Below are 17,171 nucleotides of genomic sequence, written 5' to 3' on the forward strand. Positions count from 1 at the left end.
CTTTAGTGAGTCACCCATAGATCTAAAACAAGCAAAAGACCTGGGCGTTCTTCCTCTTACTTGAGCTGGGAGTTTCTGGTTACATGTGATTCAGTGCGGTACTGGGGCCTAATCAAACAGTGATAGTAGCCACGGTTCTCTGGGGCTCGCTGCAAAGTCTGGCACTGTTCTAAAAGCTGCTGGCATAGACAGACATGGTACTATCATAGAGAAGGGGAAACTGAGGCCCAGAAGATTGGGAGACTTGTGTATGGGGATCATCAGTAGCAAAATGGAGTGGACACTGTCTCCTGCCTGATGTAGTCTATAATCTATTTTCTTTGTCAGTAAGCCCAGAGATCTAAGCAGAGCATACTAAGGAGGCTCCTGTTGACCTCCCAAGAATGTGCCCTGGCTCCTACCCTCCACTGTAAGAGATGCTCTAGGCCATCCAGGAGGAGAAACCCCACACATCACCATGTATGTGTAATTCCCTTCGCCAGAGTATGGGATCTGGATAGAAGACCCTTCAAACAGGAAACCAAAATGAGACCCAAGGGAGGTTAAGGAAATTGAACAGTTGAGTAAGGAAAGCCCTTGGTGTGACAGAAAAGCCAGTGCTGGAGTTGGCCTACAATTCTAATACCAAGATCCTGCTCCTTCCCTTCCACCCTGACTCAAGAGTAAGAGCCCTTGTGTTTCTGACCCCCTCCCCCCCACACACACACACTCAACAGGTGGTGAACTGGAAGCTAGGCAGGTAGACGCCACTTCTGAAGTTTTCGAGGATGTTTAACATGAACAGTTATAGTGGATAGAGAATGCATGAGCAATGGCTGAGCACAGATGTGAACACACCACACACCACTGCAGGAATTAATGATGCCACTTGAATTTATCATTGTTGTTATTGTGTATATGTGGTATGTCATGGCAGGCGTGCATGACAGCTCACAGATGGAAGTCAGAGGATGTCTTTGGGAAGTTGGTTCTCTCTACTGTGACACTGAATTTAGGACATCCATCAAGCTCCTGAGGCGAGTGCACAATCCATCTCTCCACGCCAATGACAATAAAGAGACATCTGTTGAAGATTCATGTCCCTTCCTCCCTTTTCCTCTGCCTCTTTCCCCCTCCCTTCTTACATGTCGGAATGTTGAAATTCTAAACCCTAATGTCATGATGTCAAGAGGTTGGGCCTTTGGGAGGTGACGACGTCATGTGGGTGGAGCCTCACAGATGCCATTTGTGCCTCGAAACCCTTCACTTGAGGACACAGCAGAAAGGTCCCACTAGACGTAAAGGTCTGCTAAGATACCAAGTCAACCTTGGCCTCTAGCACCATGAGAAATAGACTTTTGCTGTTTACCGGTTACTTTACATGTGGTATTTTTTTACTGCAGCCCCAATAGACTAAGAACCAGCCTTCCCTCCCAACCTCCTGCTAGAGTTTTTTCCTCCTCTGAGGAAGGGAAAGCTTGGAAGTAGGACACGTCTGGCTTTCTAGCGCTTGTGCTGGGCTTCTAACCCAGCTTGGCATGTTACCGTCTTTTAAAGCGATTTCTAGAGCCTGATTCCTGTGTCTGTTCTTCCAATTTGCTGGGTGCTGCGGTCATTATCACCCCTCCCAGCCCAAGCTGGCCAACCTCACCTCCCTCTCTCAGAGGTGGAGCCCATCTCCTTGCCCAGAAGAAATCCTCCAAGTAGAATTTCATATTTATTCAAAACCCAGACTTCCCACACGGAACCAAGAGTGTTACATGCTGTCTGGTTTCCACCCATGAGCTAAGTGTTACTTAATATTCATGCTCCAATATCAGCCTGGTTTTATTGGGGACATTCTCAAGGGGGAGAAGAATTTCAGAAGGAAGCCAGCCCTGTAGTCAGGGACTCCTTGAACCTGTCTCTTGGACCTTCTCCCAAGCTAGCACTCAGGGAAAGACTGTGTCCTCCTCAGGATACTTCCTGGAATGGATGGGTATTCGAGGGGTGGGGAAGATTAAGGGAAGAAGAAAGAGCAGGGAACATGGCCCGCTCTTTGCTGGTGGTTGGACTCCCAGGTGATGTCCTGAGGTAGCAATCCTAGGGTTATGGCTCTTGTGCAACCTGTACTGGCCATGTTTGCTTTGCCTGGATTCCACTCGCCACTCTTTATAATTGCTCCGCCACGCTGCCCTTTATAAAAACCATGCATGGAGAGAAAGGAGGACATTCCTATCTTTTTCCAAATGGAAGCATCATTCCAGAAAGAAGAGTCAGTAGGCCTCTCTCAGGAGTAGATTAGAAACACACATACAGGAAATTAAACCAAGCCTGCTGGGCCCTTGGAGAGGAGCGTGCTGCCTGTCCATCAAGGCCTCTGCCTCTGCCTCTGCTGGTGGCTGGAACGTGAACATTCACAGAGACCTCGGGAAGCATCTTTGGGTCACTCAGCTGTGACACCAAGGCAGAGGGATTTGAAGCAGGGGGGCCACTCTGCCTGCCTTTCCTTCTGTTCACACAGTAGGGAAAGTAGACAAATGTGAAATGGAGACCCCAGCCTTGCTCCCCACCCCTCTATCTTCTGTCCCAGTGGAAGCCTTAGGGATGGAAAATAGTTTCCTCCTGGCCACCAAAAGCCTGTCTACTGCCCAGGCCCTCTCAGAGAAGCCTGGTCCTACTCAGTGTTGCACATCCATTTTCTTCCTGGGAAGCCTTCTGTTGCCTCTAATCTTTCTGTAGCAGTTGGGCTGGGCTCTACCCATCCCTGACTCTGCCATCCTCACGTGGGTATTCTGGGGAGACCCCTGAGAGAGGGGCTCCCTCACACAGCTGTATACCTGTCTTGGTCAGTGTTCTATTACTGTGAAGAAGCATCAGGGCCATGGCAGCTCTTATAAAAGAAAGCATTTAATTGGGGCTTGCTTACAGTTTCAGAGGTTTAGTCCATTATCATCATAGCAGGAAGCATGGCAGCACGTGGGCAGACATGGTGCTGGAGGAGAAGCTGAAATTTTTATATCTGGATCCACAGGCAGCAGAAAGAGAGAGACGTTGGACCTGGCTTAAGCTTTCGAAACCCCAAAGCCTACCCCCAGAGACATACTTCCTCTAGCAAGGCCGCATTGCCTAATTCCTCTCAAGTACTGACACTCCCTGATGATCAGGCATTCAAATATATGCACCTATGGGGGTCCCTCTTATTCAAACTGCCACAAACCCCCTGAAAGCAGGCCCCACATCCATGTCTGCACACACGTACACAGGGACACCTCTGTGTTGTGTGCATGTGCATGACGTGTGAGCATAAGGGTGTGTGCATGTCCCTGTGCATGGTTTTGAGTGCACAAGTGCCACAGAGCCTTCAGGCATCAGTCCTCTTCCCATCTTGCTTGAGACAGGGTCTCTTGGCTGACATCTCAGCCAAGTTAGTTAAACTATGGGCTTCCATTGATTCAGCTCTCTCCCCTCCTGTCTCCCAGTAAGGGGCACTGGGATTACAAATGACATGTTATTCTTGATTCAAGGCCAGCCCTGGTCTCTATGAAACTCTCTCAAAGAAGAGAGGGGAGAGAGAAAGAGAGGGAGAGAGAGAAGAGAAAGAGAGAGAGAGAGAGAGAAAGGGAGAAAGAGAAAGAAAAAGAGAAAGAGAGAGAGATCACTGCCTCACAGGCTTGGTGTTCAATGTGACCACATGCTAAATGTAATATAATTATTATCACACAGCAGGATTGACACTTCCTATATCCTCCCCCGGCCCCTGCAGGAACAGTCTGGTCCAAGGAAACTGTCAATCACACAGTGCTGTAGAAGGGTCAGCATGTAGCCTATCACCCAATCTGAACTAAATCCTTGGTGTCCCTGAGCCTCTCAGCCCCTGCCACTCCTATCCCAAGTCCTCTCCATCCTTTGGCCTGGTACCCCTTCTACTGCCTTGCAACTTTCTAGTGTCCCTTCCAGACTTCCTGAATCCCAGGGAATTTTCTGGGTCCCTGTCCCCCACCTAGTCCTAATCTGGCTCAGAATTTCCAGGTTATTTCCACGGTCACACGTTTATGACCAAAAGACAAGGCTATGGGACTGTGGCCTGGGGGTGGGGCAGCAGGCATAAAGGTGTGCTCAGTCCTGCCTGAACCTTCTCCCTCTCTAGTACTGAGTAGGTAGGACTCCCAGTTCCTGCCTGAAGACTGTCACTGAGGGTTCTCATATTTTACAGAGCACAGAGGGCAGGCTGGCCACAGTGGGCTTGAGGAAAGGATAGACCACAGGTCCCAGGTCACCTGCATCCTGGGTTTCAGGTATCAGCATTGCCAACCCTGTGTGTGTGTGTGTGTGTGTGTGTGTGTGTGTGTGTGTGTATCATCTCTTAATTCTGTTTTCTTTGTCCTGCATGGTCTGGATCTCAGGGTTGTCCTCTCCCCCCACCCCAGAGCTGTTGCTCTGGTATCAACTTCTGCTCTCCTCTTTGGGCTTCTGTAGCCCATCAGCCTCCTGCCCTCTCTCCTAACCTAGGCAGGGAACTTCAGAGAGAAGCCAGGGGCTTGTTGACAGCCATGTGAGAACTGGCTTTTAATGCCAGCCCACCTTTTTCAACAGGAACCTCTTCAGGTTGATGTGGGGGACACAGAGGAGAATTCAGGGATTTGTGGAGGGGTGTCATAGTTTAGAAGAGAGCACGAGGACCTGGGACATCCTCTCAGTAGGTCCTCCAGGCTATGGAGTCCTAGGCTTTCCATCCTGGAGGGGCTAGCAGAGCTGGCCCTTGCAGTGGCCAACCTAGTTCCATCTGTCTTTCTTGCTGTGGGCAGAAAGAGGGCAGGGTTTCCTGAAGGCGATATGCTGCTGGGACCACAGAAGGGCCCCAAGAATGGGAAAGGCTTCCCATAGCCTGGTTTGAGGGACAGGGTATGGACTGGCAAGCCAATGGACATTTTGAGAACATCACATAGTCCTCAGAGAACCCACAGCCTCCTACCCAGGCTGGAGTGTGGCCTGTGGAGAAACAAAGAGGGTGAAACTGGACCTTCTGAAGTCAGGACGAAGAGCTGGGTTGCAGGTGACCTAAGGGCAAATCTCTTGTCCATCAGTGACACTGTCCCTCACCATGTCTGCCATAGTCAGTTCCCGGCAAGGCATGAGGGGTTCCATAGGTTCACTGCTTTGTGGGTGAGAGAACGCTGCTCCAGCTCCTACAAGTTACAGCTGCTGTAAGTTCTAAGGCAATGGAGGAGAAAAGGGACCCAGTCCTCATTCAGTGTCACACAACACCATGGGGGTAAGGGCATGAACTCTGCAGGCAGAGGTCAGTCTTCCAGCTTCCAACTGCGACATCTCAGGCAAGCATGTGAGTTTTGGGTTGACCACATCTCTTCACCAGCATCCCTGGCAGATTGGGTGTTAACATTCGCAGCCATTCTGGGAGGCCTGTATCTATGGCAGCACTTCCAGAAGGGATTTGCACAGATCAGGCCAGGCTGCCATACAACTGCCACTGTTGCTGCTACTGTATGTCCAGTGGCAAAAGTGCCAAACTCTTTGTTTATCCTTGTGCAGGCGAGAACAATCAGAGCTGTCTCCAGAATTAAACTCTGGTTTCTGTCAGCAGCCAAGTTACCATGATTATGGCTGATAGATTTGTCTTAGGTAGGGTTACTGTTGCTGTGATGAAACACTAAGATCAAAACAACTTGGGGGGGAAAGGGTTTATTCGGCTTATACTTCCCTTCACCATTCATCACTGAAGAAAGTCAAGACAAGAACCCAAACAGGGCAGGAACCTGGAGGCAGGCCCTGATGCAGAGGCCGTGGAGGGGTGCTGCTTACCGGCTTGCTCTCCATGGCTTGCTCAGCTTACTTTCTTATAGAACCCAGGACCACCAGCCTAAGGATGGTACCACCCACAATGGGCTGGGCCTTCCCGCATCAATCACTAATTAAGAAAATACACTACAGCTGGAACTTACAGAAGTTTTTTCTTTGATGAGGTTCCCTCCTTTCAGACAACCCTCGCTTGTGTTGAGTTGACATAAATCCAGCCAGCACACCATTTAAACATTTTCCTTCCAGCTGGCAAGGGCCAGCATCTCCTATCCTCCTCCTAACCTACCTGGGCCCTCCAGGCCTCCCCCAGGAGCTGGAAATAGAGGTCTGTAGTAAGCATGAGAAGGCTGAGCCTCTAAGCAGGTTCTAAATGAACTGTAAGCTGGGTTATGCTCAGTCAAATGTGAATTTTAAATAAATAAATAAAGTTTGTAATGTAAGTATATCCCAAAACATTACATGCTGAAAAAGATTTTTCTCTATTGTTTTTACTGAAATTCACCATTAAATTCAGACAGGCTCCGTGTGTGTGTGTGTGTGTGTGTGTGTGTGTGTGTGTGTGTGTGTGTGTGCAGTGCTGAGGTTTGAACTTAGGACCTAGCACCTTGCACATAAGTGTTTCCAGCCTGTAGGCTGTATTTTGTCTGTAATTTCATCTACATATTTATTTCCTTTCTAAAACAAAGCAAGAAGGGGACTCAACAACAGCTGAGAGGATGGAGGGGTCCCGAGTAGGAGCTAAGGCCTGGAGAGACCAAGCAGGAGAGAACAGGGAGGAGGCAGAGGAGGGCAGGGCTGAGGAGGAAGAGCCCTCCCACTCTGCAGCTGCTTCCTTTCCTCTCACCGCCTCCCCCCAGCAATGAGCTGTGGACAGGGCAGAGGATATTGGGCACGTCTCAGGAACCTGAGTGTGCTCTCTGAAATGTCAGCTGAAATAAACCTGGCTGATCCTCCTCGATGGCCCATCACATTAATATCCCTGAAATTCCAAGCGGATTAAAATAACCATGAGCATGACACCGTTTGGAAGGCTGGGGATTTGCTTGGAAGAGGAGGCCCATTGGCGAGCGTTCTCCTAATTGCCGCTTCGTATAAATAGAGTGCTCTTTAATATCGCTACCAGCTCTGGCTGACAGATTTAGATTGGAGCTGTCGAAGTCATTAGTGCCCAGGCCGTGGTAAACCAAGGCTCTGTTAGGGCTGTAAATGGGATTCTCACGGGCCGATCAATCTTACCAAAGCCGCCAGCGTTGCTTGCTGATCTGCAAGGTCCTGAGTGGCCACAGCTTCCCAGAAATGCGCTTGCATCTGTCAGAATTATGAGCAGCTGGCAGCTGACTCAAAGGTCATATTTGCTGCTAGTGTGGAAATAGAATCTCCCCAGTACAAGAAATGCTACTTAGCAGTATATCAATTGCAGGCGGGTCATTGAAGGAGTGTGTGTGTGTGTGTGTGTGTGTGTGTGTGTGTGTGTGTTATAGCTGGCTTGCCTGGAACACACTTTTTCTACGTCCACACTGAGCTCACCAGCAGGTGTTCAGATGAATTTAAACATTGATGAGTTCCCAGAGAACTTTGCAACATGAATGTCCCAAGGAGATTCTCCTGTCACCTGACAAATATTTAGTGTGTGCTCACACTGCCCAAGACTCTTTTCTAGGCACAGGGTAGAGACTTGGTCCAGGCCTCTCTTAGTCATTGGCTGTGTGGCTTTGGACACACTGTCAGCATCTCAGAGTTTATGATCCCTATTTGTGAGATTCCTGAGAAGACGGGGAGCAGCCAAGGGTCCTGAGGTATCAGGAAGGCCTGAGCTTGAAGGCACTGTAACAAATACCAGGGTTGTGCAAGAGTAGATGATACAGGAGGGAGAGGGGCTAGAGGACGCGGCATATTCTGAAGGGGGGGGCGAACCACCCACGGACACCTCACGAACAGCAACCAAAAGGCCTCCAGGTATGTCTGCCCTTTGACACTGAGGCATAGTATTGACCTCTGTAGAGTTTATGCTGGAGAATCCATTTGGGCTTTAAAACAATTACAAGAAATCTCCCAACCGGGCACCTTCAGATCTCCCTGGAAATCATTTGTATTCTGGCCTGTGCAGTCCGGAGACCACAGCTTCATAAGGCTGCTTCTCACTACATGGAGAAGGACTTCCTCTCTAAGTTCAGAGGGGATCTCTTCAGAGCCACACAGGAGGACTGCATGGAGACACCTGACCCTGGCCTTCTCGGAGGGTATGGCTGTGACTCCCGAGTTCAGGCAGGTCAGGAGCTCTGTGCTCTTAGACTGCACTTCTCTGAAGAAGCCATTTGTGACAGAGGGCTTGCTTTGTTTTATTCTTCACAAAACATGCTTGTTACACAAACATAGGAAAATTAGATAAAACATATAGAGGGAAATGAAAATAATGTGTGGTCTACCACTCAAAGCTAACACAGTCAATCTTTAAGAATATACTTTCTGTGTTATTTTTGGTCTTTTTTCCTTCCTATGTATTGATGAGGATGTCTTTCACTTCAGAGACCTAGAAATCTGTCCCAGCCTGATTTCACATGAAGGATCTATCAGTTCCACTGTGAAAATGTCATGAGTAGGTAAATTGGGGCAAGGCTAGCCCAGGGCCTTTCTCCAGTCAGTCATTAGCTTCTCCTTCTCAAATTCCCACAGCATCCAGGGAATCCCAAGCATCAGCTCATGAGTCTGACTCTGGTCAGTGAGGAGATGGGAACCTCTTTCCCAAGGTTTACTCTGTTTAGTCTGGCCTCTTGTTGCGTGCCCTCCTCTGACAGTGATTGTGGGTGGAGAGAATGTGAAGCACTGAGTGGCTTAGGTCAGGGCTACATGCTCCACTGCCAGCATCTGGCCTTCCACCTGGACTCAAGAGAGAAACATCTGGGCTGGAGAGATGGCTCAGCAGTGAAGAGCACTTACTGCTCTTGCAGAAGCCCCAGGTTCATTTCTTGGCACCCTCGAGCAGCTCACAACCACTTGTAACTAATTCCAATGCCAGAGGATCCAACTCCTTCTGCTGGTCTCTTCAGGTACCAGGCATACATACGTGCGTGCAAACACTCAGATGCATAAAAAACAACAACAATGACAACAAATATTGAAAATAAAAAGAAACAGGCTGATGGGCATGGTGGCACACACCTTTAATCTCACCACTCAGGAGCCAGAGGAAGGTGGAGTTCTGTGAGTTCAAGGCCAGCCTGGTCTACAAAGCAAGTGCAGGACAGTCAGGGCTCTGATACACAGAGAAACCCTATCTTGAAAAACCAACAAAACAAAACAAAAGCAAAGACCAACCCAAAATAAAACAAAACAACCACCACCACCACCACCAACATAAAAACAACAACAACCAAACAGACAGAAAGAAGCCTCAAGTTAAACAAGCAGGCCATGCCTAGACATTGAAGAAATGGGTGTGAATGAGGAATGTAGCACACAGCTCTCAAGAGACTGGCTCATTGGCTGACCCCTGTGGAATACAGATTAAGGTGGGAATCCCCAGGATTCTGACATGCTGACCCAGGATGACCTTGACCAATCTGCCACGAATCTTCTGCCCTCCAACCTGTCTGGAGGACTCCGGTTCTGACCCCCGGCCCCCCATCCCCGGCCCCAGAAGCGAAGCAGTTGTGCCTCTGATCTCTCAGGAGCTGGTCTATGAAGCAGAATCATTTTGTCTCCTTACCATGGTGCTCACCAGCCCAACCCCCACCAGACAAAAGCCAGAAAGTTCAGGGCAAGTGGGGCTTCTCTCATTAGGCAACCTGAGCTGGTCCCCACCAAGAGAAGCCATAACCATCAGAGCATACTGGGAAAGGCCTTCCCGCATAGCAACCATCAGGGCAAGTGACAGGTAAGGAGTCCATGGTAGACTAAAGATTGACCAGGAACTGGGCTCCGGGCTGGGAGCCCTTACCTCAACCTGCCCCAGTGGCAGGCAGGAAGGGACATTTGCCCACCTTCCTAGTGAGCTCAATAGATAAGAAGCCCAGTCAGTTTTTTTTTTTTTAATTGAGCTTTGCTTTTCGTTTGTTTGTTACGAGTAGGTCTTGCTTTTTTATGTTGCATAGGCTGACCTCAAATTAGCTACAATCCTCTAACTTCCATCTCCCCAGTATGAGGACCGCAGGCCTGCACCACCATGTCTAGCCCGCTGTCTATTCACTCTCTTTAAAGAGAGCGGGAGGCCTTAGGGAGCAGGTGCTCATTTCATTACAGAACGAAATAATGAGGCAGTACATAGAGGGTGAGGGTGGGAGATGGACGAATGACAAGCCGACTGTAAACATAATATTTGACTTAAAAACCACCTTGGGTTTAACCAAAAATAGACTTGATGACCCAGAAAAAAATAAATGAACAAGACAGGAGAAGGAAAAAAAAAACTTGGTCAGTTCTCCTGGGGCGTGTACAGAAAGAAAGGAGAAAGAGGCAGCTACTGGGAGAAAGGTGAGAGACACATCCTAGGGCCCTTGCTGGAGGAGACCAATCAGAGCAGGCCTTGGAGAGGCTAGTCAAGGGGAGAGAGGAGTGGGCTTCAGGGAAGAAGAGGCGTGGCTAGGGAAGCTGTAAGGGATGTACAGTTGAGGTCTCTGTTTTCTCCAGTCTGGCTGGCTTTCCTGGGGGCGTACAGTCAACAGTCCTCTGGACTCTGCAGTCTGCAGGCTCCAAGTTCAGTATTGTCATGGATTTCCCTGGGACTGTGAGGGCTGGGAAGTGGCAGTAGTGGGGTAAAACGGGGACACAGAAGCTGGAAAATGAGGTCCCTGGGAGGCTACTGGGTGAGAGGGTGCAGAGGAAGGCCTTCCTCCTGCAAAGGCTGGAAGGACTGACTACCCCTTCCCTATTAAGACGATCTGTCCAGTGGTTTTAGGTTGTGTCAAGCTGACAGTTAAAACTATGCACTCAATACTGTTTAAGGGCTGGAGGGTGACTGAATCTGAGGGGCCATGGAGTAGTAGGGCAGTGGCTCTGTGTAGCTCTCAGTTTCTCCTTGCCTCTGCACCCAACCTGGACATTCTCCCATTCACCCTCTGTTTCTTCCTCTCAAGAAAGCTCACTTGACACAAGGGTCAGCCCGCCTTCTCTAGATTCTTCTCATCCCACCTCACTCCTGCCGGGGAAGAGGGTCCTTCAGTTCTGCCGTCAGAAAACCTGACACGCTCTGGGGCCTGGTGTCCCTGTTAGCTCCAAGTCTGTGAAGATATGAAGGCCAGCCTGGGTAGCACACAGGATTGTCAGAACACTGCCAGAGAAAAAAAGAGGCCTGAAGGAGAAGAGTCTACAGTGAAGAGCAGCAGGGTCAGATGATGGGCTCCTCTTGGGGGAGGGGGGTCTCATAATAAAGAAGAGTCCAGAACTATATTTAAATCTGCAATAGATATTGACTTTGGGACTACCCTGTGCCTTGTCTGTCCATCGGGTTCTTGTTGGCCCTCTTCTCCAAAGGGATTGTATCTGAGGCTTAAAAAAGAAAATGCCAAGCCTCTTTGTGTCTTTATGTCATGTGTGTGTGTGTGTGTGTGTGTGTGTGTGTGTGTGTGTGTGTGTTACATTGTGGTCTGCCAGAGAAGAGCAGATTTTGAAGGAAGATTCTCTCCATTGGCTGTATGTATTTCTCCTAACACAACCTGTTCCATGATTCAATTTTCAGTCCTGAAAGGGCTTGACACAGCCCTTTCTGCATGATTCCCCGGGCCAGGCACCCCAGAGAAGGCACCCAGACACAGAAGCAAGAGAATCAGGCCGAAATGCCACTGGCTGCAAGTGTGTCAACCTCATGCCTGCCCCTGGTCTCAGGGCTTCCTTTCCTGCCACGTGATGTGGAGATAAGAAGGTAGCTTTCTCCTTAGTCCTAGGCGTTCCTAGCCATTGCTACGGAGTCACACATCAGCTTATCAAAACCACTGGCAACTTAAGGCCCATGGGGACTAAAAAGTCAGTTAATAGAGGGTTTGCCTGGCTTGCAAATGTCCAGTTTCCAGCACCAAATTAGCCAGGTGAGATGGTGAGTATTTGTAATCCCAGCACTGGGGTGGTGGAGCCAGAATAATCAGAAACTTGAGGCTATCCTTGGCTATATAATGAGTTTGAGGTTAGTCTGGGCTACATGAGAACCTGTCTGTAAATCAGGTGATTAATTAAAATAAAAGGCAGGCTGGAAGGCCAGGCAGTGGTGGTGCACGCCTTTAATCCCAATATGTGGGAGGCAGAGGCAGGCAAATTTCTGAGTTCAAGGCCAGCCTGGTCTACAGAGTGAGTTCCAGGACAGCCAGGGCTACACAGAGAAACCCTGTCTCAAAAAACAAACAAACAAAAAAATGCAGGCTGGAAAGGAATGACTAAGACCAGGCATAGGACTGAAGTCAGGAAAGGGAGGACCCAGAGTGCAATAGGCAAAGCAAGTGACCAGAACAGCAGCACAAATGTCACAGGAGGGATATGGCGCTCTACCCAGAAGCCATATGCACTGTATACTTCTAGAGCAGTCCATTCCAAGCCAGGAAGATGGTCCAGAGCAGCCTGGCTGAGGAAGCAAAGGCTCAGCAGAAAGGTGTAGAAAAATGCCCGGAGCTACTCTAACAGGACCCTAACTCTCTTCTGTCACACGTTTTACGATCTCAGGTTCCCTTTTAATCTTTCAGGCTACCGGGAACTGAATAAAATATCCACCCTTCACAGAGAGACCATGGACGCTGAACAAAGGACCACTCTGCCACTGCACAAGTCGATCCAGATCCAAACGGAGACCCAAGGATCCAGGGTCCATTCTTTACCCAGGTTTTTGGAATAGCAACAGGGCTAGCATCCTCTAGCTAAGGTCTCCCTCCCTCTTGGCCTGAGCCACTTGCTTCCAAGGCATCTCCATCTTATCCTTGCTCACAATAGCACCCGCAAGTCCGTGGTCCCTGTTGGCGGCAGTCACCTTACAAGCCTGAGGTTGAGTGACTCCTACACGAACTTTGCCATCAGGAACAAAGCGGGCATCCCAGCTCAGGCCTTCACATCCACAGTCCTTCCAAGCCACTGCAGAGCTCTGGCATCTGTGTCCCTGTAAGTCCTTAGTGTTTGCTCATGCCCATTATGGACTGGATGAGGAAAAGAGCTCTGTTCGCAAGCCTTCTGCTCTGGCATGAGCCAGAACACCTTCATTTGTATTATTCACTTGTTTAGAGTCAAATGAAGGAACAGAAACCTGAATAAACTGTCATGAAAGAGTCAGAGTGACGCCCAAAAGTCTCTTGCCACCAAAAGTGGCCTGTTGCACGGAATGGCATGACCCCACGCTTCTGGCTACCCCCTTATTCAGAGCTTCCAGGTGCACACAGGAGCCCTGCATCATGTCCCCGGTCCTCCGATCCTGTGAATAGCAAGCTTGTCTATCCTCAGCTCTCACGCAGCTGGGGCTTCTGGGAAGGGCAGAGCTGGAGAGGTTCCAGAACATTGACCTGGAAGAAATCCCCAAAGCTGTGCTCCCCACGGCGGTGACCCCAGCACCTTGAGCTGCCCTGCCTCGGCCACAGGCATGTTCTCACCTCACTGGTGAGGACCCTCACTCTGCACCTCCAGTGCTTCCTTTCCTTCCTCTCTTGCCTCTACCTCCCCTCCTCCACCCCACCGCACACCCTAAAAAGGCTTTTTACAAGGGTTAAAAGCAGCCAAGTTCTTCAACTCTCAGTTCCATTGAATTCTGGCAAACGGTGTTTTCAGAGAGTCAGAGAGTCTGAGAACTTGAAAGGATCTGATTGATGGTTTCGGCCAACAACTCCCTCTTTTAATAGATGAGGAAAATTAATAGATAGGAAAAATGAAGGCCAGGGGGAGGTGGCTCCCCCTAGGTCACAGCAAGTCAGCACAGGGCCTGGGCAAGCTCTCTGTGGCCTGACCTCTCAGATCCTGCCTCTCTCCCTATAGTCCTTCCCACAGGCCATTCTGGATCACAGAAATCCAGGGTCCTGGGACCATGGGTATAGCTCAGTTGGTGGAATATTTGCTTAGCACACACAGAGCCCTGGGTTCAGTCCCTAGCACTATATAAGCCAGTTATGATGGTTCATCTCTGTAATCCCAGCACCAGGGAGGTAGAGGCAGAAGAATCAGACACTCAAGGTGTCCTTGGTTCCATGACAAGTTTGAGGCTAGCCTGGGCTACATGAGATGTTTAAAAACAAACAAACTCAATGTCCCAAAAAGTGTGTGGACAGGGTAAAGGCTGGCGACAATGCTCTGACTATAAAGTCATTTAAGGTAGAAGGGATCTGGGACTCAGTGACTGACATATAGCCCCAGGGTTGTTTTTACATTCTGATACTTTTTGAAAGCTAGAAAATAGGTTTTTCTTGTTCATTTTTGTTTTTTAGCTTGAGTGCATGTGTATGTATATACACATATTTGCATATGTATATAAGGGTATATGTACATGTGGTACATATACATGTGTGTTGTGGTGTGTGTGTATGTGTATGTTGTGTTGTGTGTGTTTATGTGTGTTGTGTGTGGTGTATATGTGTTTGTGTTTGTTTATGTGTATGTATGAGTGTGTGTTGTGGTATGTGTATGTTGTGTGTATGTGTTGTGTTGTATGTGTATGTGTGTGTGTGTTATGTGTGTGTATGTGTGTGATGTGGAGTGTGTGTGGTATGTGTGTGTATATGTATGTTGGGTTATGTGTGTGCATGTGTGTTGTGTTGTGTGTGTGTGTATGTAATATGTGTGTATGTGTGTATGTGGTATGTGTGTATGTGTGTATGTGTGTGGTGTGGAGTATGTGTGGTATGTGTGTGTATGTGTATGTTGTATGGTGTGTGTATGTATGTTATGTGTGGTGTATATGTGTTTGTGGGTGTTATGTATGTGTATATGTTTGTTCATGTGTGTGTATGTGTATGTTGTGGTATGTGTGTGTTGTGCGGTGTGTGTGTGTTGCGTATAGGCCAGAGTTTAACATCTAACGTCCAATGCCTTCCTATATCATTGCCCTCCTGCCCTCCTGCCCTATGTCTTTGAAACAGTGTCTCTCACTGAACATGGGCTCACTGATAGAGATAAACTGACCAATGAGCTCCAGGGATTACACCTTCTCCAGTGCTGGGATTACAAGTGTGTATCATCAGTGGTGGCTATTTTTGCATGGACTCTGGGCCTCTCTACCTTGGGTCCTCATGCTTTTTGCTCACAGAGCCATTTCCCCAGCCCCAGGTGTTTTAAGTATAAAACAACTCCATTTCCAAGTGTAGAACCAAACTTTAAAACCCCCAACACTGATCTGTGGCCTGTAACGGAATCCAATTCCCTTTTATATATAGAAATAAACCGAGGCGCAAGGAACAGCCCATCAGTGACAACCCACACACCACACAACTCTAGGTGTAGCTAAGTTACTCTTGACAATGACATTTGGCTCATGTCCTGCCTGAGTGCATACTTACACACCCAGGCCCAGCCCATCCTCCTTAGGTCCTTCCATAAGCTGCTCTGCGGCCTTACCCGTGGCCTTCTGTCATGTTTTCCCCACAAACCACATTTACAAATCTCTTTGAATATTTTTTTTCCTTGACTAGATCCCTCTAAGACTTCAAAGTGGACCAGAACATTCCAAGCCCCAGCTGGAGGCTTCGAATGGCAGCACACACTCTTGCCCTGGGCCAAGCCCTTCCCTCCCGCCCATCCCATAGTCTCTGAATGGTTTGTTCTTGGCAGCCCAGCTCCAAATAGCACAGCCAACACCCCAGAAAAGAATCTCATAAAGCCCAGTTAGGGACATGTCAGCAAAAGGGGGAAGTGAGATCACAGCCACCCTGCCACCTTCCTGGGCTGGCTAAATATGTCAGCAGCCCAGCGTTGCCAGACCCTCCCTGACCCCTCTGGCATGTCCAGCCTAGAGCCCTGGATGCGAGCAGAGGGTGATCAGTGAGCAAGGAGATGACACATGGCCTCATAAAGCCACCAGGAATCATCCGAGAGTCAAGTGCCGAGACGAGTCTTGCCAATAACAGGACTTGGCAGGCTCCTGAGGGAGACTGACCCAAGTAAAAAAGGGATCTGGCAGGAAACGGGGCTAGAGTCAGCCTTGGACAGTAGAGCTAATGTGGACAGATAGAGGAAGGGAGAGAGAACACTCAAAGTGTCAAATCAGCATGACCAAGGTACTGGAATGAGATGGGTGGGCTGGCTCAAGTCCCCATGCCCCAGCTCTTGGAGAACCTGCCATGTTTCTGATGTCTGCAACCCCACCTGTGGACGGGGGCTGTAGTCTTATAAGCCCAGCATGTGTTTTATTCTCCTGGCCCAACCTGACCAATGACTCTGGGAGTATGAGTGAAGGAACGGACAGATGAATCAGTGGATGGATAGATGGGTAGGTGGATGGATGGATGGATGGATGGATGGATGGATGGATGGATGGATGAAAGAACAAGAACTAAACATCAATCTAATGGGAAGTCTGAGAACAGATACCTAAAAAAAGATGTTTTGACAAGGAACCCGAGGCTGGGTCTCGTAGCTCCGGTATTCCAGATACTGTGGTCATAGGGGTTTTTTGGAATGCCTGCCCTGGCTGGGAGTCTAGTTGGCTTAGGAGGGCCACTGATCTTTGCTCTTGTGAACCAGTGTAAAGATGCAAGCCTCCTCTGGTCCACTGGGAAAGGTCACCCACTTAGTCCCCGGTTTCCTGGGAGGTATAGAGAGAGGAGAGAAGGCTTAGTTAGCTTCAGATCATAAAAAGAGACTAGATGCCTTGGGGTGGTGACCTCGGACCATGCCTGGGTGTCAGCTTTTGTCTCTGCCAGCGGGGATGCAATGCTGGTGTCACGGTGCTTCTGAGAGGACGAGAGGTGCCTGCAGCACACGCTCCTGCCACCACAGAGGTGAGCAGACTTGTAACTCTCATAAGGCACACAGGGCTCGAGACTTCCATGGTGAGATCAATCAGTGCACAGACTCAAGACTTTCATGGAGAGATCAATGGACAAATAACTTTTCCTTTGACCTGAGGATTTTCTGAGCTGCAAACAACCAAGGTTCATTCCTAATGAGAATGATGTCACTTTGACTCCCCTTTTTTTCCTATCACCTAAAGTGGGGGACATGTTGGCAGAGCCCTGGAGCTGCTACACTGGTCCATCAATGGAAAGATGCAAAGGGCTGCAGAGGAGTGCTGGAGAGACTGCTGCCCGAGTAAAGGGCATTTGCCACTTAAGAGTGAGGAACTGAGTTTGAATTCCAAGTAGTCACATAAAAACAGAAAGCTGGGTCTGGCCATGCACAGCTGTAAACCCAGTGGTATGGTGGATGAACAGTGGCAGAGATGGAAGGATCAATGGGCCTTGCTGGTCACCAGCATAGCTCCAAGTTCAGTGAGAGACCCTGTC

Source organism: Mastomys coucha, unplaced genomic scaffold (assembly GCF_008632895.1).
Source record: "Mastomys coucha isolate ucsf_1 unplaced genomic scaffold, UCSF_Mcou_1 pScaffold23, whole genome shotgun sequence".
Taxonomy (NCBI): domain Eukaryota; kingdom Metazoa; phylum Chordata; class Mammalia; order Rodentia; family Muridae; genus Mastomys; species Mastomys coucha.